Genomic DNA, 24,871 nt, shown 5'->3' on the forward strand with positions numbered 1-24,871 from the left:
ATTAGAAGTCCTTGCAATGGCTCTGGAGACAATCTTAGTAACAACAGGCGCAAGGCAGGAGAAGTCTAGTGGTATGAACTTGGAGAAGCACTGAATAAACTCACAGAGACGTGAAGAGAACTTGCATAGAAACTCAGACATTAACCTGAGATTACAATCGAACCGGGAATCCTGGAGCTGTAAGGCAGTCCACTATGCAACATCATCACCCTGAATCAGTTCATTTTTGCTGTAATTTGGCTGATGTTGACTGGATAAAACGGAATGATTTTCTTTAAAAAATAGTCAAAATTCATGAGAGTTAACAAGCATATTGCAGACCACATACTTAAAAGAGCGACTTAAACTCTATACTGTGACTCCAATAAGCTGAAAATTTAGGATGAAAGTTGAATTTGCTTAGACTATTCACTTATACTGCACTCTGAAAGCTTGACAAGGCAGCACTTTCTGCATTTTTTTTTTTTGTTGATTTGAATAATTTATGAGTTTTTATTTCAGTCTACCCATTTAAAGGTAATCAAAGCAGGCTGTAATTAATTCCTGAAGAAGACCTTTCAACATTGCTCCAGGGCTCTTAGCTGGAATTTGCATTTGTAATGGTTTCCCACAAACCTCAACATCTTGTGTAGCTTTTCGGTTGGTCTCTACATAGCAAATATTTAGGTGCACAAAATTTCGTCCCAATTATCACATATGTCCCATTCCTTCTTGTTTGTTTCTATGGGTTGTACATGAAAAAATGTTTTATACCATCTTATAAACACACACACACACACACACAGAGAATAAAAGCATAAAAACATCCTGTTTTTTAACGCTCAAATGTATAAAGACCAGCTTGTGTGTTTGGATGTCAGCTACAATATTTTAATCTATGATACTGACAAGACTCCACTTGATTTAAAATCAAATTGAATTAGCATTACCTTAACTTCTTAGTTTTCAACATGGTTATCCATCATACACTATTTAATTACTGCTAAAACAAACACTTGGAGGGCTGGCTGTAGGCAACGTGCCTGGAATGGTTATCACAGGATGGTCTGTGTGTAAGAGCACAGGGAGTTACTGAGTGCCGTGACTGACACACGCGTTTTATGGATGAGCTCCCTGAGGCTCGCTGGGAATATCTGTCTAACTGCAGCTGCTTGAGGATTGAATTAGCCTTTTGATCCACTAATCAATTTGGAAAGGGGGTAAAATTAACAGTGGAGTTCCTTACTTATCATCAAGAAGGAAATAAATCACTTTGGGCCGTTGGCAAAGTGGAACAAAAATCCCTTAGTTGGATATGTTCCCTTAGATCTACAAGCTGATCCATAAAAAACAACTTGTTAGTCTTTATGACTCGTGATGCTTAATCTGAATGTAATAATAATGAGGGTTTTTTTTTCTCACTGAAAGATAAATTGTCATTTTCCTTAAAATTGCAAGTATAACATCCATATTTATTCATCACAAACAAAAACATTCTCTGTCATTATAAAAGGTCATCTTTACCCCCATACGACTCATTACAGGGCAGAGCTAAAGCATTTCAGAAGAGCCGGAGCACTCGTAGACAAAGTGGGTGAGTCAGTAATGATGACACAAAGCCCTGAGAGAAACTGAGATGATTAATGGGGAGCGAATAAGAGTCAAAGCAACTTTACACATTGCACTGACCAGGAAACTGGGTCATGCTCAAGACTTCAGAGATGCTGAAAAAGACAGAATTTCAGAAAATGCAGCTGAATGAAATCTTGAATGTTTCCTGGATGAGACACACACACACACACCTAAAAAAAAAAAAAATTAAGTTCATGCAGCCCTTAAGAACGGTGATAAACTTTTTTGGTCCCAAGAGGATGAGCACTTTTTTTTTCTGAACTTAACATGTTTTATGCATTAAGTACAAATAAGTAATTCTGGACATCTCATAGAGTTCATTTTCTTTTCAATTTTAATTACAGCGTTGGTACGATTAATGCTTGTCTTATTTTAGGGTCAAATTGATGAATATTTATTTATTTGCAGAAAATTGTCTTGACCTCTGGTGACATCTTATTACATTTCATTAGTCTAACTAGCCGAGGCTTATTTGACTCTCAAATAAGTCATTACCTCTAAAAACCTCTGACCTCTATTGATTTATTAGCACAGAAGAAAGTCAATGGTGTCATTAAGTAGATAAACAAAAACAAAGCTGATTGAGATTACCAAAGCTTTTTTAAAAAACTATATTGCATAAATTAAAATGTAAATTGCGTTATATAATAATAATAGTTATCTAGTAAAAAAAATTATGAAATAACAATTCTAAAAACAAAATCTAAATAAAGATTATGAAGCGTAGTCTTTTTTTCAGTACTGGTATATCCATTAATTTACAGAAACCTTGACAGTCCTGTATGTCTAAGGTTTACTAATAAGATTTTTTAAAAAAATTTTTTATATCAGTGTGCAAGCAGAATTTATAATAAGCACAGGCATATTTGCAAACAGCAAATAAGGTTTTGTCATATTTGCAGTATGATAATGACTTTAATGAGGACCACATCAGAGTGATCTTGGAAAAACTGTAATAGGAACATCAACAGAATCCACAGCAGCAGTTAAACTGAAACCCAACAAAAGGTGCTTTTGGACTGATTTTGACTCTCTGGATGTAATCTGATTTCTTCTGCAAGTAATTCCAGATGGTTTTGATTCTTCTTCTTCCTCTTCTTCTTCTTCTTCTTTTAATCTAAAAATTGGTCTGTTTTACAATTAATATTTGGAAAAACTTCTTCTACTGACACAAATGCAGAAGGCATAAAATAAACAAGACAAAATCAATAAAAAAGAATTTTCAGATGTCTGACTTGCACAGATTTGTAAGTGATAGTTAGTCAAGCTTCATAATTTCATACCGGACGCCCTCATCATTGCCATCTCTACAGATAAAGAGAGTTCCACAGGGGATCCTGCAGTCAGACCCTTTTGAGCATTATAATCAAATACAGAATATGCGCAGTGAGAAGGCTGTACTTTTTCTGATGGATAGTTATTGATCTGGAATTTGCTTTTCCAGCAATTACTTGTCCAGCATGCTAAAGAGTTGTATCTAATCAATGTTGATGTGCACCAGATACATGCAACATCATTTTCTGGCGTTAAAAAATGTAAAAGACTGAGGTGTCTATGCCAAACCATTGATAGCAAATCGCAAAAAACCAAAACGGTGTGACAGCAACCTGACAGGTAATATTTTTCAAAATGTTTTCAGTGCAGAGCAAATATGAAAGTGAAGATGATAATACAAACTGAATTCACTGACATAAAACTGTGTATAGCTGTGGTAAATTGTCAATCAGGATGTTCTTGGCAGTCCCATTTGCCATGGAAGGCATGTTTTGCATGTTCCCTGCTCATTTGTTTTCTTTGCCTTTCTATTCTATTGGCCTGTTCTGCATTCCTACATTCTTAGTAAATTTCTTATTTGTTCGCAGTCAAATAACAGAAATAATCAGAAATATTGCTGGGTTACAATTTATTAAAGGTATTCATATCCCAACAAATATTCCTTTTGTATGAATTTATATAGCCTGGTCACATAAATTGGGTTTGCTCAGGCAGGCGAATAATATTCAACAATGCATAACGCCCTGACCACCTTCTGCTGCTGGTCTCCTCTTCTGTCCCTCCTCATTGTGCTCATTCTTTGCTCACGTCCTCCCCAAATGTCATGATTCATTGTGCTATTAAAAGAGATGAGTGGAGGAGCTGATGAGGGCATGGATGCATAGTGATACAGAGGCATAGAGAGTCTCTCGTCCTCTTCCCTACCACACTGCTCCCTGTTTATTCCCCAGTGCTCATTAGCAACCTTGGCCTGACAGCGTCTCCTGCTGCACATCCACCAATTTTCTCCAGGTTTTCCTCGCTATCCATAGCCAAATCAGTGCCTTTCCCAGGTGTGATCTCAGGCTCTGCACTATATGAGCCCTTTATTAGTGCAGAGTAGTGACTGCAGCTGACATTGTGACCATGCCTCAGGTCACGTGCCTTCAATCACCACACCACAAAAACAACCAAAACCCTCAAGAAGAGATATAATTTCCCAAGAAATGTCAGAGTTGACATGGCAAATCAGCTCTCACATTATTGTGTTGTTTGCACAAATAAATGTCAACACTGGAAGTGATCCATTGACCTTCTGGTTGGTGTCACGTAAAGTCATACTGAATTTATAAAGGCAAGTTACTAGCTGTCTTTAGTAAACTGAAACTCAAATATTTCAATGGATAAAAACTACCCTTACAGGAAAGTCACACAGGCTTCACATAAGAATAATCAGGATTCACATACAAATTTTACAAATAGCATTATTGGACATTTCACAGGTTAACCTAGTGAACAGACATAACATGTTTAAAAGTAACATTTTAAAAGTCACATGTAAAATACATGCTCAAGTAAAATGCATGTAATTTTTTGTCACATTTGGTCATGTTTAAAAAAGAGTAGATATTTCATCATCAAAGTCTCATCTCATCAATGTACCACTGGTAATAACATCACTGAAGAACAATTATGAATGACATCTTTGACATGTTTCTTTAGAGATCAGTATATTTCTCAAAATACAAACTTTCATCATTTTCTTTACTACTACCACTTACATAAATACGTACATACATACATACATACATACATACATACATGATCATATAGGGAAACGGTAGCTCAGTGGTTAAAGTTCCAGTGAGTTCCAGGACCACCAAGATGCCACTGTAGGGCCCTTGAGCAAGGTCCTTAAACCTCAAAATCTCAGTTGTATAAATGAGAAAAATGTATATGGGTGTCTGGATATGGGTGTCTGCCAAATGCCGTAAATATATATGCATGCAGGGCAGCTGATGCTATGCTTACAAGGTTAAATTGGTCATTTAATTAAAAAGTGATAGTGAAAAGGTTGTGTCAAGTTCTATAAAATTGTTTCTCATTTATGCTTGGATCCCATCACTGACATTGTAAAACAGTGCCAATGAGAATCATTTTTTATTTTCAGATTGCCTTAAAGTAGGAAGTACATGAATATACAAATTCCTGCTAATTGGCTAATCTTTGACAACCATCCATACACTGACCCATTTTGTTTTACAAGCATCTACACACATTTCATAACCAGCTCAAACACGTTGCTTAAGTTCTAGGAAAACATCTGGTTACATTTACCTGCTGTGGTATTTCTTCATGATGTTAGCAATATGGCCTCACAGACTATTTAGTGCATCCCAATTATAGAACCCTGGTTACTCAGCAAAATGACTTACTCCCTTTAGTGGTACATTTGGGGACTTTGTGCTCTAATAAATGACAGAGTAAAACTCAGTGGCTTTAAATGCAACTCCAAGCTATTGATTTATCTAATGTGTGGAATTGGTTTTTTGTTACCACTATGAACGTTATATTTGTGTCTGTATCAGGTAGTCAATTGCCGATCAGTGGGACAAAACTTAACCAACTAAAGAGAAAGAACAATTATTTTTTTCAATAAAAGGCACAAAACTGAGCATAAAATTCCTTGTGTTACAGTGTTGGAATGTATTTCTGAAAAATTCACATTCTGCACTGTAACGAATTCACTGCAAAATATCCGCAATTGACTGTCAGCAGGATTCATAGTAAAGTGGTCAAAAATATTTACTGTAATTGCTTTCAAATGACTGTAATATACTGTTTTACAGTAATTTGCCAGCAACAGAGTGCATTTAAAGTAAATCCTATTATCACAAATACCATTAATACAAATCTCTTATTACATATATTATATAATAATATTACATTATTATATAACTCTTATTATTTAAAGTAACTTGCAGTCGACACAACTGAGCAGTTGTGGCAGCTTGGAAGTGCAAGGATTTGAACTCACAACCTTCTAATCTATACAGCAAAGCCTCAGCTAATGAGCCAAAACTTCATTTAACAAGCATGCACTGATTCACCTTTACCATCAAATTAACATAATTTAAATAATGACTAAAGCAAAACTAGCATATACTATATATATATAGTACACTGGAATGCAAAAAGTTTGTGTTCACCTTAAATAAAAAGCACAAAAATTAAGGGCATGCTGCACTGAACTCTGGGTAATTGTGTCTTTCTAAACCCTGGAAGAGGAGCATTTCACATTTGTAATTTAGAAGTGGGGTTGTACCCTCGGTTATGAAACCCTGCTCCAAACAATGCAATGCAGAACATGTGCAGTGCAAAACAATGGAGTAGAATGTTATGTCTTGATGCTTAGCTACAGACACCCAATCTGTAATGGAACACATGCCTCATATCGCTTGCTTTGTATAGTCACAGAAACCCTGCATGTTGTGTAAACAGTAGTTGCAGCTTTTGAGAGAAAAATAAAAAAAATGTCACATTTTCTTGCCATTGTACGTCTCAGGTAGCTGACAAAACAGCCAAGTAGGATTTACAAGGAGACAATTTTTCTCACTGATGCAAAAGTGTGAGATATGCCATTCTGTATTTATCCAGTCATGGTTGTTTACAATGCAAAGATGCAAGTAAGACGGTTAACCCTGGGTTTAGAAATATACAGTGTGAAACCTTGTCTTATGAATGTCCTGGATTCATTTCCAACCCTGGGTAAATTGTGTGAAACTTGAACCAAGATAACTCTTGAACAGGATTCTGTTTACCCAGGGTTAAGAATGACCCAGGCTTTCAAAGCTCTCACTTTTCCGAAGTCAACACAGTGATAATCTTTACCTTGTGTATTCTGTTACTTAATTGTGAACCAATGTACTCCTCTAATTGCCCAACTGTTTACCCTATAATCCTGTAAAACAAAGAGTATTTGTCCTTTAAATAAATACCATAAATACACACCAATTTTAGCGTATCTCTTCATTTTCCTCCCTGCCTGTAGGATTGTAAATGCAAAATGCATGAACTGTTGGATAAAAAGACACCAGTGTGAGTCAGCACAGTGAGTCAGAGTTATACTCAGAGAAAGAAGGTCTCTCTTGTCAAACCTTTTGCAAAAATGCCTCCATACCAACAGATAATGAAAACCTTTGATCTTAGGATATATTGGCCTTGATATTTCCCTCTTTGCGACCTGAAGTAGGAGAAAGCAGGCGGGTGAAGGCAGGAAGTCAAATGTATTTATAGGAATTCCCAGTGCATGTTGCTAATCACAAGAGCAAGTACACCTCCAACAGCACTGCACTGACCACTAGAGAAATCACAAACAAAAAAAATCAAAGCAAAATGCTATAGGTAATAAGAAGGAGGAGATGCAGGAGATGCTTGATATGCAGAAGAGGAGCATTACTTTATTTTTAAGAGGGCAGAGACCAGCATAATTTGGTTATTACTTTGCTATAGTACAACGTAACAGTTTTTCAGATCTTGTGGGTGTGTTTCAAGTAGATAAATCAGAAAACAGCAGCTATCTTGTGCTTAATAATTAAAACCGGGCTACAAAAGGGGTTGAAGGGCAAAGTATGCTACTTCAGATTCATAAAAACATTATCTAAAGTTGCAGATGAAAGCATAAAAGTCAAAGCTGTGTAGTGAGTGACTTGGCATATCCACACTTACAGGGTATCATAGCAACCATGTGAAAGAAAGGTCAGAAGCATCAGGGTGCCTCAACCTGCTGCTCAGGAAATCAGAGGCCGTAGACGGACCACAAGATTGAGAGGAAAATCTCCACATTTGAGCCACTGGTGCTGCAGTCAAGACCTTGTTATCTCAGTTCACTCTGAAATAGAAATGTTTCCATCTTAAGAGTGAGTTGGGAAGATCATTAGGTAGTCAGACTTTCTCTAAAGGTCACTGCATGTTCTGTCAGTTAGAACTTCTGAGTGAAAAAAAGTGACATTTGGTCCTCAAATGATTCTTTCAGAAGGTCTTATTGATAATCTGTTTAGCATGTCTGGACAATTGAATATAGAATCTCTAATTTTATAGAAATATCTCTCTATATCTGAAAATAAAAAGTGTTTTTATAAATCTTATCATATAAAGTATACCCAGCAAAAGCTAGAAAGCTAGATGTTTCTGAGAGATGGACTTATCACTTATAAGATGTTTTAAGTAATTGTGAAAACATTAACATGTCCAAAAGACCAGTACTGAAATAAATGAGATGTACAAAAACTTTTTCTTGATATCTAAATGCATGAAAAAGCATATCTTGATCTTTTTGAAAATGGAAACCATATTTTTGTTCTGAATCCTCATCTTTGAAATTCAGGGATTAAAAGATTTAAACTGTTTTGGATCAAACCAAATTCCATCCTGGCCTAATATTGTCAGAAGAAATCAGTATCTCTGAGCTCTATTGGACTATAGAGAAATGTACAGAACATATTCTAATGTTTCTATATAAACATTTTCTTTCCAAAGCCTGTGCTGTTCGGAACCGCCATGCCTGCATTCATAAGCTGTTGTTTATACATAAAATAATTGACAGTCAGAAATTCTGTTATTAGTAGTGATAGAAAAATGATAGCTATCCAGTCGGTGGTATATTTATATGAATATTTGCCCTCTAATAAAGACACATTAACATCTTTCTGATGAAGACATTGCCTGGATATAAAATGAGAATGACAGCAATGATTACAGTGATGTTGTGTTATCTATGCACAGGGCCAGATTTTTCAGCCAAGAAAAAAAACATACCCTTACCCCCTCCAATAAAAGTGTGCTGTAGTGCTACTGACAACCAAAACTGGTATGTGATACTGACAGCAAAATAAATGTACCTTATATTTACATTTATTATGACCATGCATGATTTTGGAGAGAGTTTTGGATGGAGGTTAGTAAGACTGTGAGCACTGATTACAGTGGCTTTAGTTAAACTGTATGTCAAATAGCCATGATAGGAGAAATCAGTTCTATTCCTGTAACTAAGCTGGTTTCTGAGCAGATTTTTTTGTTTGTTTGTTTTGGAGCTCTGATATACCCAGTTTGAATCTAAATTGTTTGCAGTTTTGTACATTCTCCCTTTGTCTGCATGGTTTCCTCTGGGTTTTTCTGGTTCTGATTACTGTAAATTGCCCATAGCTGCCCATAGGTTAATGTGCATTTCTGTTCCTCAATTTGTTTGTTATAGTTTTTAGGTGAGTGACAGTAAATGAACATTCATGATAAAGCTAAAGTTTCATAGGAGAACTCTTTCAAACTGCAAACTACAAGTTAAATCAAGCATATGTTTGTTTGAGACTGTAGACTGTGCAGATGATGTGATTAAATAAATGGTTTATATTTATATATATATATATATATATATGGCTGGTGGTTAGAAAAAAATGGAAACTTTCTATTATGGAATATTATATAAAATGAACAATGGATTTATATTAATAACATGCTATTTAACATGTTATCATTCATTCACATGGATTTGGAGTCAAATAATAAAGTATATTATAATAAAAAAGACTAATAATAAATATCGGCAATTAATTTTTACTGTAAAATAGCTAAAATGACCTTTTTTTGAAATTGAAATATTGAGCACTGGTGTTTAATTTTCAGTTTCCATTTCGCCATTTTGTCCAAAACGCATCTAAGATGCTAGCTGAAGAAGGCAGTAACAGCTAGCTAGCTAGACAAACCTATAAACAATACACTTTGAAAATGAAAGCAAATAATGCAAATGAACTTTAGGTAAACTGACCGAAACATAAACTTAAATAAATGTACAGACTCAAAGCAATTCTGACTGGCATTGATATGTGTAAGTGTCGGCAGCTCGATATGACATTCCCTTTTGTGAGATTTACCAATCATCATAAGCCTTGCATATAGGCAGGAAAAAGCTAAGATTTCACTGACAAAAAGCACCCACTCATGCTCCATTCATTCCCAGTAAAAGCCTGCTGTCCAGTGAGAATTCATCTTTCTTCCCATTAAAACAATGAATACCTTAAACACCTAACATACAAGTTAGCACTGTGTTGAGGGCATCAAAAGAGATTTTACAGCACGCTGCACTGCACAGAGTTTAATGAACAAACAGAGCGATACTGCAGTGAGATACTTGATCATTTGATTGGCTAAAATATTGAATTGCACCAAGACTGATGAATAATAAAGGCAGTTTGGCAAACATTTCATACACACATGAACCAAAAAATATTTGACGTCTTGAAGCTGCAAGTAAGAAAAATGGTTGTTTAGCTTCTTTATTTAAAATGAATCTGTTCAAGATGTTTTGCCTATTGTCACTTGTGGTAATGCCTCTGTATCCCAGGTTAATTACATATGACATTTATTTTTAAAATGCAGTGAGTTAGAAAAATCTACCCACTTGAGTGTATTAGGGTTAATTAAAATATACAAAAAGTAACATTTTTCATGGGATTTTGTAAGCTGGTCGCTTTAAACTTAATATTTTGCTTGGCAAAACTTTATAATGAATTGCAGTAACCCCATGACATAAAAAATAAAAGGTTTACTGTACTTACTGAACTCAGAAACGCATTTATTAAACACAGAGAAGTACATTTAATGTGTTTATTCTGCATATTTTATAGAATCTAATGCTTTAAATGTCAGTGTTAAAATCCTAGCAAACGTGTGTTTACTTATTTATTATTATTTTTTTAAACTTTCAAATAAAAAACTAAAAAAAACCTAAAAACTAACTAGGAAATGATTCACTGGTTGTTGAGGCTCATTTAGTCTAGTTCATCACCAATATAGATAATAAATAGAATGTTCCATTCTGTAGATACCATTACCATGACTATTGAAAATTATTTTCATTTAGCTTTTCGGCATTTTATCTACCGATAGCCTTGGCTTTACTGAACTGTAACACTATAGTGATATAGTGCTTTATTGAATATCTAATATCTCAACAATTCTCAGTGTAAAATGCAATTTTCATTACACTCCCCAGCTGTACTCCCAGTTGCACTTACATTTTTCATACAATGTCTAACATACTAATTCAATTTTAAAGCCATACCCAAGCACTTAATTGATTTCTTTTCAAACAGGGTGAAAAATTCTCAAAGGCACTTTGGGGTGGATGAGAGGTATTGTCTAGAGGGATTCTTATATGGCCTGCATGATGGAAAAAAGATCCCTTCGACAAAAACACATGCTAAAGACAGGTTGGAACAGAAAATGCGACTTCTCTGCAACCATATCTACTGTAGCTATCTACACTTCTCAACCAAAAAGTGCAACATTAAACAACGTAACACTAAAGACTTATAATAAATTAAGACTTATAATGTAATAACTGAGTGGAGATTCAGGGAGCACAGTGATCAGATTTAATTTGATCACTGTTCATTTTACACTTCCTACCAGATAGTTCCTATGCAGAAATGAAATTATGACCAAATAACATGAACCTGAGCTCGACTTGCTGTTGTTCGTCCTGTTTTCTGGTTTCCTCCCACCCCCTGCTTGTAGGTGTTGCACCTTGCCTAGATGTGAATGAGTGTGTGAAGGTGTGTGTGTGCAGGGTGCACTGCGATGGACTGACAACACACCAGGGTACTACTAATCCTCACTGGGATAAAGTGGTTAATTCATTAATAAGAATTATCATTAAAATGATCTTTGACAAAAGCAGTCTTTGCAGTTATCTCTGTGACAGTAACTGAAAAAAAAAGAAAATACAAGAGGAGCAATACAGAGCAAGCCTCTACTTTGTTGCTGTAAAAGTGCAGTATAAAAAATCCCCCAGTTTAGACTTTCATAGATTTTGGTGTTCTGTGTCTAAAATTGATCACTTCTCCAGTGGACTAACTGTGAAATCGATAAGTTGAATATGATACAGCTGTTAAAAACATTGCTCTTTTGGACAACATGAAATGTGGAAGACTGAAAAGAAACAGGGGATTCTAGGTGTTGTGGACTTGTATTTATAGCACATTTAAAAGAAAAATGACTGTTTCTGGACCGGTTTCTCTTTATTTCTCTTTTGCCTTGTGACTTTTTCCATTTTCTTTCTTTCTTTCTTTCTTTCTTTCTTTCTTTCTTTCTTTCTTTGTTTTTCTTTCTTTCTTTCTTTCTTTTTTTTTTTTTTTTTTTTTTTTTACAAATCCACTGGAGAACACTGATCCTACATCATCACTTCTGCTTGGACATAGTTCATGAGGATGAACCCAGGGCTGAAGCTGTAAGGTATTTGAAGGGGGGTCTTCTGCAGTGATATAGAGCTTTGACCTTTTCTCTGAGCCCAGACACTAAATCATTGTCTGTGCTGCAGATTTTCGCTGCTGGGTAAGATAAAGTGGATGGCTATATCAGGGGATCTGCTTCAGTGCCCTTTGAAATCCTCTCAATTAATTTCAGGGTCAGTAGATGTAAGGGCAGTCACCTTTGGTCAAAATAATCCTGAAAAATTAAAATTCTATGACTAAATTCGGTGGTACTCCAGTGCTATGGCCCACATGTTCAAAGCTGATTGCAGGCTAATACAGAACTCAGTAACTGACTGTGAGATGGGGTGATCATTATGAGTTCTATGTGTCACACATAAAAAAATATTAAATAAAAAATTAAAAAACATTATCCCCTGAAGTTGCATATGTCAAGTATGTGATAAAACTATAATAACAAACGATAATTGATAAACCAAATAAAATATAACAAATAAATGAATCGGGGGAAAAAATATCATCCAATAAAATGAATCAATAATGTAAAACAAATCACATGGCAAAGAATCAAGTGAAAATATATTAATCATAGGGGGATAAAATATGTCTGAAAAATAAATATCTCTTTAATGAAAAGTTGATATAAAAGTAAATGAATCATGTCGTAATGACAGGAGAATCTGTTGAACAGAATCAATTTCAGTTTTATGTACAAACTCCTGTGAAAGTATTGGAGCAGCAAGGCTAATTCCATTGTATTTCCTATACACTGAAGACAATTGGGTTTAAATAAGATGAAAAGTTTTAATATGAGACATCCAGATGTGTTAAACAAATCAGAACATGGCATATTTTGTTGTACAGCACACAATTTTTAGGGGAGTAGCAGTATTAAAGCAGATAGACCTAAAGTAAATGAAAGTATATAACATAATATTTGGTTGCATAACCAGTACTTACAATAACTACATCATGCTGGTGACTCAATGCCATTGGCAAGCTGTTGCATTGTTCTTTTGTGATTTTCCATGCTTGTTTTACAGCTCTTCTTTCACTTCTTGTTTTTTTTCCTTTCTGCCTGCTCTTCATGAGGTGAAATGCATGCTCAATTGGGTCTAAAACCTTCCATTTTTCCCCCTGATGAAGTCCTTTGTTGTGTTGGCAGTGTGTTTTGGATCACAGTCTTGCTGCATGATGAAGTTCCTCCAAGTTAGAATGATTTTTTTTTTTGTAAATTTGGCAGAAAGTATGTTTCTTTACGCATCTGAAATCAGTCTGCTACCATCATGAGTTACATCATCAATAAATATTAGAGCGCGCCTTCCAGAAGCAGCTAAGTAAGCCCAAGCTATGACGCTACCTCCACTGTGCTTGACTGATGAGCCGCTATCTTTCGGGTAATGAGCAGATTCTTTCTTTCTCCACACTTTGGCCTTTTCATAACTTTGGTCTCATCAGTCAATAAAACTCAGTGGTTTCCTTCTCTTTCAGGCCATTCCAAATTGCAGTATTGGCTATGACTGTCCATGATTGATTTTCCCTCTTTCCTCAGCTTCAAAGTGTCTTGCTTTTCTCCCATAGACAGATATTTGGTTTTTAAGTTGGTTTATCCTTTTTAACAATAAAATGTGGTTTTCACAGATGAAACATGCTATGAAATTTTTAAACAATCAATATAAAAGGGCATCTCTGGGCAGCAAGAAAAATGTCAATCACATGGCCCAATATTTTGATTACTTGAAAAAGGAGTGGATTTAAACAAAAGGTGAACAAAAGGAAGTGTTTTAAAACACATCTACATTTAAAAATCAGGAAATAAAATATGTGTTCTTTCAATCTTTCTTCTCAAACCCAGATGTATTCAGTGTATAATAAAAACAAAACAATTGGCCTTCCTGTTTCAATACATTCAGAGAGGACCGTATATAACACTTTTAACAGTGGAGATTGTCGCAAAGCAGCTTCCAGAACTTTGGATGTTGATTTATATTTAGATTCATAATGAGCAAGTCAGAGATGACAAACTTGCAGAGAACCTGAGAAAGAAACCATAAGACTTAAAACTGACCTTTTCTGGGTGACATTGGATAGTTTGATTATAATTCATTACTCTTTCACAACTATATGATATAAAATCAGCACTCTGATCTAAAAGGATCTTCAGTACATGCATCAAGGTCATTTGTCATTTACATCAAACGGTTGTTGCTTCAAATCTCCAGTATCCATATTAATTTATTTATTGAAATATGGGCGAGGCTTAAGCATAAACTATTTTGGTAAGTGCAATCTTCAAGGTATCTATATGGGACCATCCACAGCAATAGGCAATTCATGTGGAGCCATCCCCAGCAGCAAATGATTTCCAAGTGAATTAAGCTATATGCAGAATTAGAGCATCAGGATGGGCCAGAAATGTGTAGCTTCAAAGAGTGAGTGAGAGAGAGAGAGAGAGAGAGAGAGAAAGATAGAATTATTATTAGGTATACTGATTTTAAAAGGGTGTATATTGTGATCAGAGTGCAAATCCAGACTTAAAGACTGAGACGGTGTCTAAGTCATGAACATCAACTGTTTGGGGGACTTTTAAGAAAAAGCTCTGACCCCTGTTGATGTCTTCATCATTCTAGGTACTAATAAACAACCTGCACCATTGGGAAAAGGTCACTCAGGTTATATAGGGAGAGACCATTTGGTTTTTATAAGTTATTAGTAATATTTTACTGTATAATCAATGTAACATTTTACTAGGAGCCAATACAGTTTAGACAAGATAGGGATGATATAATCCAACTTTTTGGTAAGGACTCTGACTGCTGCATTCTAACTGGAGCTTGTTTATGCACCTGCTGGAACATCCAGACAGCAACGCATTACAATAGTTCAACCTGGAGATAACAAAAGCATTAACTACTTTTAATGTCATGAAATGAAATTATAAATCATATCTCAGCAATATTTATGAGATGCAAAAGGCTATTCTACTAATATCTTCCACTAATGTACAAATGAAAGAGTCACAACATAATCAGAAAGCTTACTTCTAGCTGCCTGTGGTCCTAGGACAAGTTAAAAGTTACTTCTCTCTTGTTGGATTTAAGTACACAATAGTCCCGGGGGCATCTGGGGCCTAATGTCCTTTACACATCCCTAAATTGTATTAAGCTGGTGTCTTTAATCAGGCATTGCTGAAAATAAATGATGCATGTGATTATAAGTTTATGCCAGTTTTTACTATAAGGGGTATGTCCTCCATATGTTAAGTCATGCTGATACAAGGCATTTCTGATACAAGGTAATTATGCAAGTGTCCATTAAATAACACTGAACGCTTTACCACTGCAAACTTCACACAACTGTGTATGACTGTGTATAACAAAGTATCTAGTGTGAGTATCAGTAAAATGATCATGCAAACTATACTTGCATGCATAGGCTTATAAGAAAGCAATAAGGACGAGCAAACTGATCACAAAAAGCTCTCCACAGCAGCAGGTGCACAGAAAAGACATTTGTTTAGAGACCACTGAGAGGTGATCATTTGAAGTCTATTTGCTCCCACCTATCAGGGCCAACACTATTCCCACCTGTCAAGTTGATAGAATCTCTAGAATAGGACATTTTCGACATAATAAGCAGCACAGCTATAACCTACTAATAATGGTCATTGTCAAGCCATCACCTCAAGTTGCAGTGACTCATGTGGGTGAAACATTAAACAGACGCAGAGACCACATGTAGGCACACTCATAGACCAGTCTGTGGGAGTGGCAATGGTAGACTTATGGAATATAACTATGAACAGCAACTACATGACCTTCATGGTGAACACCTAAGCTTGGAAGAAGATTCACTTCATGTTCACAGTGGATTTCTACAGCTAAAGTTCTATATTGCAAAACCTACCCAATACAAGTACTTAATTACTGGAAATTATATCCTTGCAAGTTAAAATAACAATGAATTGGTTAAAGAATAATTAAATGTTTTATCATTTGTGTAATAAACAATATAGTATGTGTTTTAACACAACTGTTTTTTCCCCTTAATATTGGTTAACAATTATAGTTCTTATACCCAAATTTATCAAGATAAATCTACTGTCAGTGATCTTGTAAACAGAAAATAGACTGCTTACACCATAGCTGATAATGAGAAAGCATGGATTCAGAATAAATAAGTTTTGAATGTAAGTGGTGAATAGGGCCAAAAAAAGGAAATAAACATTAGCTATGATCCATATGGCATGCAACTATGCACTCTATACCAAATACTGTGATTAATGAAAGGTAGTTACTGAATGCTAAATGTTTTCATTAAACAGAATTGACGAATGTGTGTATTGTACCTCACATCCTTGACATACACCAGAATATCCTACATAAAATGACCTCCCATTTGAAAGCCCAAAATATCCTGTATGGATGTTTTAGCTCTAAATTGCATCCATGTGCACAAAGAATCCAAGGACACATTCTAGACACCAGAGACATAAAATGTATGAGGCAGGGTATTTGGTCTTTCAGGGACTTCTGACATTAGCCGTGAATGCAAGAACTTTGTTTATCCACAGTGGATGTCAGAAAAACTGTCCATAGAAACTTACCGGTTTTGACAACATATCTAGCTGGGTACTCAGAGAATGTGCTGATCAGCTTTCAGATGTCCTATTAAATATTTCCCTGAGCCATGCAGTTGTCCCTGTGGGCTGCAAGATGACTACCATCATCTCTGTGCCAAAGAAATCATTTATGTCCTGCATCAATGACTACCTGCTCATAGAGCTCATGTTAATTGCCATGTGGCTAGTCATCAAACATATATTAAATACGAAATTGTAATGACGACTCTGTTGACTATTTCTAAACATCATTACAATGCATTTGCTGTGCATATTGTATGATTTAACACTGAATAAAATTTTCTCACAATAATTGTAATTGTGTTTGATCATAAATGGACAAGTAATTGGTTGGTTATCATTATCATTATTCGTTATTATTATCATGATTAAATTCATTATTCATTTAATTATTCATTGTGACATTTTACTGTAGCCTAATCACTGAGGGTAAATTGTGCCAGGTTGGAGTGCATTCAGCCTTAGTCACTTTTCATTCACTAGCCCTAATTGCTAATGTAGTGCTAATTCCTAACTGCTACCTATGAAGCTAACAAGACCCAAACTGACAGGATATTACAGCTATTTAAATATATAAGCTCTTATGCTTATTATGACACAATCGATAGGCTTTTGTGATATTCATTTACAAAAAAGCTGCTAAATGTAGTCATCTATCAATTATGCTAGTCCTGACTGGATTTCAAGTCATGTTCATAAATGTAGAAGAATTACTCTTCTAATGCTAGCTATTAGCAAGTAGAAAAAGATCTGACAGAAATCCAGTGAGGATTTTTAGTATAGGTCTGTTCATTAGCGAAGGACAAATTTGCCAGAAACATTTTATAGGCAATTTTAGTACTAGCTGAAGCAAAAGCTGCAAATGCTGTAAAGAGTTTATTACATTTAATTTACCTTGTAAACTGCACATACAATGAAGGGAAATAAGTATTCAGACACTTTTTGTTTAGTTATTTAATATACTTTTACTACACGTATCCACAAATTTACACACATAACGTCTTTTAACTTCGTACAAATAATTGGCTATTACTGTCTCAAGACAACTATAGTAAGAACTGATTAGCTTTTTGCAGCAGTGTGGTTCAATTTTGGTCTATTATTCTTGGCAAATACTGGCCTTCTTGTGTTACTATGGCTGTATATTTCGGGTTATTGTCTTGCTGAACCCTCCATCTTCTCCCCAGATTCAGTTTCTTAGCCAATTAGATTAAATTCTTGGTACATGCTGCCATTCATGTTTCCTCCTAAGAAATGTAATGTCCTAATTCAGTGCGCAGAGAAGCAGTCCATTATCTTGATGCTCCCACCTCAGTGCTTCAGTGTGGTTATGGGCATCTTGGGGATCATTCTCACAACATTTTTTTCAGCAAGCATAATAAGCTGAATTATTGCCAAAGAGTTGTATTTTCTGTGTTGTTATACCAGAGAATATTGTTTTAAAACAGTGCTGATTTCAATAAAAGATTCTAAATGTACATCTTTGTGTCTTTTTTAGCAGAGGAAGTTTTATATGGGATTTTGGAATGGAGATGATTTTAGTGCATTTTTTATTATTGTCTTGTGTTGTTCCTGTTGCTGTAGCAGTCAAGTGAACTTCCTTGTCATGCTGTCATTCTGAGAGATTATTTGGATATCTTGTTGGAATATCTTTTTTCAAGCACTTTCAAACATGCATATTATTAAAACAATTATAGTGACAGGAATGTTGTATGGTTTATTTTAGGAAGCTCCTTCACATTCACCATGATTGTGATGTGTTGTATGAAATCTTCCCAACCAATAGCATTGTTTTTTAATAATGACTCTTGCATGAAAACATGCTTTTAAACCATGTATATAAAGAACCTGATTCATCTTTATTAAACCATTTTATGCTCATGAAAACAAGGATCCAAATGTTTATTTTCCCTCACTGTAAATTCCCCCTCTCCATCAGGTAAAATTCAGTTGCTTGAATATACTCTTGAAGATTTTAATTCATGTGCCCCACAGTCTCAATCTTTATCTAGGCTAAAACCTATTTGTCTGGTCAGGCATTTTGTTCTTCCGTTAAATGCAGAGCTGCAGGCTCATGGGCATAGATAACCCTCCTGGCCCCCAAGCCACTCCAACACAATCACTCAGTTTTATTGACAGTAAAATGGTGAGATGCTGATGTCTCACATACCTGTGTTACTTTCTGACTCTCTCTTTTTAGATATTCTGTCATAGCTAGTCCTGTATTATTACCACAATATACACCATCTAAGCTACTCTATGCTCTTTTCATAACTAATGATCTGTTCCGAATCTGACACCTTTCATTTACTGTGCCTCTCCTAAACCTCTGGACCTTTCTGAATCATCCCGATGATCTACTTCTGTTCTGTTCCTACTGCTTCTCCTGACTTATGACTAACCTACTGCTGTACCCCACTGAGAAAAAGACTTAAAGACTTCCACTTCCTACTTCCTGCTGAAGTCAATTACCTCAGTTGAAATTTTGTGCACTTATACTTAAAATATAGAAATGCCCAACCCTTTTCAGAATTCACTTACACCAAACATTCCTTAAGTCTTTAATGCATGCAGTGCATTTCATTATAAAAACCATTTACTGTCATTATCAAACTTTCACTATCAGATAAAAAAAAAAGAGATGATTTTGGAGTCTGGTTCAGATTATGGACCAGTGGATACTCTCAAAAAGTTTTCCCTTGCACTGCAAGCTTGCTCATTAGGAATCTAAATCTGCATCTGGATTTTTGTGAAGCTGCTTTATGTCAAAGTCTGTTGTTGTAAGCACAATACAAATAACACTGAATTGAATTGAATACTCAAGAACAACAACTCAGATTTTACAGAACTGTACTGTAAACAATAAGACAATTAGAGCAGTGTATTGGCTGACGGTATATACCCAGAAAACACATTGCATAGTGAGATACAGTATCTAACATTTTTGGTAGTGGTGAGAAAAACTATTCATATTTCCTTGAATTTAACTGTATATGTGCTAGCTCTGGTGGCTCAGAGGTATTTACTGTATTTGAAGTGCTTTACTGGCAACTCTGATGCTGATGAATTACTATCAATTACTGTCAATTTTTTAGTGTATATTTCTTCTTCTACTGAAAAAGAAAGAGGAACCAAAAAATAAGAGTAAAAGTCGAATAAGAGCTGTGATAAGCAGTAGAGATAATCTAAAAAAAGACAACTGCAGGCTAAACCATAAGTTAATGTAGAGCTAGCACAACATCATTGTGGCACACAAGCTAGCTAGAAGTTGGTAAATTATTTCAATCATTACACAAATTACTTCATGTTAATGTTAGATACCTCACATTTTTTTTGATAAATCAAGGTTTTCTTTTTTCTGTGATTGAAGCTTGATCTTACACTACATTCAGCATACAGAATGCTAACAATTTCCTATATCCTACATACATTTTGAAGCCTTGTAGATGTCTTGCTGTTGCCCCTTTTTGTAATTGCTGATTAAGGAAAAAATGCAAATACACATGCTTCTTATAAGAGTTACAGTATATGTAGTAAATGTTCATGTTATAAAAACAAAATTAAATCATAATAACACTAAATCCATTTCTTTTAACTCTGCAGAAGCATAATTAAAGTATCTTACAACAACAGAAAAAGAAAAAGTACATTCTACAAGCATGTCTACTGATGCTGGTAACAATAATTTGGATATCCTAATGGTATTGGTATTTTAACATGACATTATCTCTAAAATGTCATCTTTTACCATCTGCTGCACTTTAAACATAGCAAGAAGAACACTTGATGATGAGTAAGAAGACATACCAGCACCACCCACTCTTCCAACCAGTAACCACATCATAACAGCAGATCAGATGACCCCGGGAGGATCTGGGATGAATTCCCTTGCCTTGTGCCAAGTGTCATCAGATCTGGCTCTGACCAAGTTAACCCGGACCAGGTTAAAGCAGTCACTGAAACAGTAGAATTAATGAATAAAATAAAGAAATGTTAACTTCAGAAGGACCTGCAGTGATCATGCTGCACAAAATGCTCCAGATTCTTGTGAGTCTCACCTGGATCCTCAACACTACCTGCTTAGCCAAGAAAAGCCATCAGCATTTTCACTTATTGCAGTGGTTTAGAAGAGTCCTCCCTCCCATCATTACTTTCTAGAAGAGGACAATATACAGGACTGTCACCAGCTACAATATGCTACAGCAGTTTGTTAGAACAATGCTAAGATCATTGGGGTCTCTCTGCTCATTAGTGACACCATTTACCTCTGTGTCCACAAGGCCACCATCACCACCCTCCTGCCCCTCTCATGAACTCTTCACCTCCTGGCAGAAGGTAGCAGACCATCTGTGCCACCAACACCATACTGTCACAGCTTCTTATCTGTGGTGGTCAGATTACTCAACGCATTGCTGTTAACAAAGACCTTTCCTAAAACCCACCATAGTATGATCACACACTCATTTGACCAACACTGAACATGTTATGCCCATCCTCTTGCTACTAGAACAATTTTTTTAATTCCTCGAGAGTGTACAGTTTACAGACAATTGTTTGCACTGGGTTTTAGGACTATACAACTGCACAGCTATGCTCAGCACCTTCTTAGTTGTACCAAATAATCCATTAGCATCTTCTGACCCCAAACAGGGGCCGAAAGAACAACAACGACAACATTTATTTGTACAAGCTAAATACAGAATAGTTAGGTACCTACATCTGATATTTTGTTAATAATTTCGGTTCATGTACACGTGTGCTTTGTCAATTCAAGCTGTACAACTTTTAAACATTCTTATTGAACAGAGCAAAAGGAATAGTTTGTCTTTATTCAGTGGATTCTTAAATGAATTACAACCCATTCAATCACATAGAAGATGTATTAGGATTAGCTTCATTGTAGTAGACTGGCTACTTCATTCGGACTGAGTTTTATACATGAACATTTTTTTATTTTGATAGAACTATTAGTGGTGAAAAGTGGTGATGCTGTTTACGTAGACTAATAGCTAATGTAGGTGATTATTTAGGCTGCGTCAAAACAATACAGTTTGTATTGTATTATGCTCACAAGACAATGACATTTATATTCAAAATCTAAACATTATTATCTTGATACTTGGTAACAGAGGCCATGAAGAAGCTGTGGAGAGTTCCACAGCTCAAATGAGAGAAACTGACACTCCACAAAGTTGGGATTATGTATGAGTGAAAAAAAATCCAATTGGAGTTTGACAAAAGGCATTGTTGCAGACTTGGCAAACATGTGGAAGATTCTCTGGTATGATGAACCCAACCTTCTGTCATAATCCTTACAACACCATTTCCTCTGTGAATCATGGGTTGGCAGCATAATGACGTAATACTTGATGTAGAAGATAACTGGGCTCAAATCCAGGGCAAACAAAGAAGAAAACCTTTTTCAGTTGCAAGAGATTCGACACTGGTTCACCTTCCAACCTGAAAATGACCGTGCCTGAGGTACCCTGGAGTAGAAAAGCAAGAATCTAAATGTGTTACAATATCCCAGACAAAGCTCAGAAAACAATACAAGAATCTTTGGCAAGTTTGAACATGTTTGTCAAGAAGAATGGGTAAAAACATGTACTAGCATCCAGAAATACAAAGCTGATTACCATCTCCAATGGTAGAAATTTGTTTAAGCTCATCTAAATTATAGGTTGTAATGATTGTTTGATGTGTGTCTTCTTTGTCATTATACCATTTTGGGTCATGATCAATATAAATAATAGATAATGCTCTAATATAAATAATAGATATGTGCATCACGGCATGGCATAAGTGGTAATGATGATTATTACTACGTTTGATATATTACTAATCGTTATTATAATAATGATTTATGTGTTTGTTCAGTCACTTGTTAACTGTTAATTGTGTATATATACAATATATTCCGGTCAATAAATTCAATAAAGCAAAGTGTATTCTTTTTCCTAGTTTAAATGCATTAAAACTTTTTTTGCTATAAATGTAGAGTAAAATACTAGCAGCTGGGTTGCCAGTCACCTGTATTTTCACAGGACTATTACTAAAATGAACATTTACAGTGAATGCTGTAATCACCGAATACAAAATGTATTTGCTGCAGGATCCTTTTTACAGTATTAAACTGTATTAAAAAAAACATTTAACATGAGTTAAAAAACATTTTTGTAAGAAGTGTAAGAAGGATATATGGTAATTTTGCCATATGATGCTAAATATTAAAGTTACTGGGTGAAGATCTGAGAACAGAGTGAACTTTTTGCATGTGACTAAGCAAACTTGCACAAGGTTTAATGTCCTAAGGTCAAACCATTCACTGGGAACAAAATAGAAACTCGTATAAAAAGTTCCAAAAAACATTATTACCGTATTAATAGTCAATCTAATTATTTTACTGACATCACATACTTCTCGAGCCCATTTATCCTCGACACAGACACAAATGTAAGATTATCTGGAAGAAAAATTATTGCTCCATCTTCTCCGTCATGCCGTGCCATCTGTTTATTCTGCGTCAGTAGCAAACTAACACTTGAAAAAAGCTTAAATATATAACCTATAGCTGTATTACTGATGCAGCAGACTGAAAAAAGAAAACTTCTGTATGTTTACAGTCATTCAGTGAAAGACACAGCATGTTACTGATTTATAGAAATATCATAATCTACTGTTAGAAATTACCTATACATTTACAGTAAAGGGTTACCGTGTATAGGTATATTATGCTCCAACACAGAAACAAATATTTGATTCACCTCATATTTCCATAACAGTAATGGTGAGAACTTCATATAATACAACACATTTCAGGTAGTTAAAGTGTCTTTGTATGAAGTACATTGTTGGCACACATTGTTGAATCCCAATTAAACCAGAGGGTCCAAAGTCCAAATTTTGACAGTGCTACTGAATGGTATTAGTTTGTCATTAATGGGTAAGAAACCTGTAGGCACCTGCTGATTATGCTGCATAAAAATGTGCAGTAGACAATTAATTTTTGTATGAATCTGCTTTATACTTGATACTTAGGAATATCATACAAAGGAGTGACTGTATTTGCTATCACATAGAAGTTGAAAACAGCCTTTCTCTCTCTCTCTCTCTCTCTCTCTGTCTGTGGTCTGTAAATCACATACATGTCCATCAGCATCCCCCATTTACAAGCCTTTTGTGAGGCCCAGAGGCACAGCTCCTCTGGTCATCCCCTGTTAGCTCTGCAGTGAAACCAAATAGAGGAAGAAGCATACTGCACCATCCCAGAGCCTCAAACTCTTTTTTTTTTTTGCACTAACTGTCAGGACTGCTCAGTTGTGCAGAAGTAGTACCTGTCTCCTTCTGTTTCTAGCATTTCTTCACCACCTCATTGAGAATTCCAGTGCTCACCTGACAAGTCTTCAGCAGGGGCCTCCTGCCATCTGGCCCCATTTGCATGTTAGCAGCCAATGAGACACTCAGGAGGAGCTGGGGTTTAAAAGACTGCTGCCTCCAGCGACTGGCTGCAGTAATATATAAAGCAGGGCGGCTACAGGAGCTAAAGCGCTAAATTACCATCTGGAGATCAACAACAGTTTTAAAGAAGAAAACTGGTAAGATGTTCTGCTGAGACCCACTGCCCAGTGAAAATTAATTCCTGTCTAATCAACACAGCCAGCAGTGCATATAAGCTGCTTAGCCCTAGCCCATTTGCCTTCTGGCCTTTAAATGTAGCAGATAAAAGCTTTTGTCCTGGGAAACTGTTATGTGATTAGAACATTCTTTTTGCTATCTGCTGCAATCCGCTATTAAAAAATGAAAGTGGTGGTAAATCAAATTTTCTTTAGTGTGTATACAGCAAGAAGAAGAAGTAAGTGTCTTGGCTGTAGATAGGTGAATGTTAATGTGTTAACAGAATTAAAAAAGCTTCAGCCTTACACATGGCATGTACTATAAATAGCCTGAACCATAAAGAAAATGATGTTATTCAATTGACTTTTAATCCATTTCTGTTCTGATTCACTAATGTCACGTCACATATCAAACGTTCCTCTGTGTACGCACTTAAACCAGCTATTATCAAACATTTTCTGAACGTACATGGACACCTAGATTT

The sequence above is a fragment of the Hemibagrus wyckioides genome, linkage group LG04 (assembly GCF_019097595.1).
Source record: "Hemibagrus wyckioides isolate EC202008001 linkage group LG04, SWU_Hwy_1.0, whole genome shotgun sequence".
Lineage (NCBI taxonomy): Eukaryota > Metazoa > Chordata > Actinopteri > Siluriformes > Bagridae > Hemibagrus > Hemibagrus wyckioides.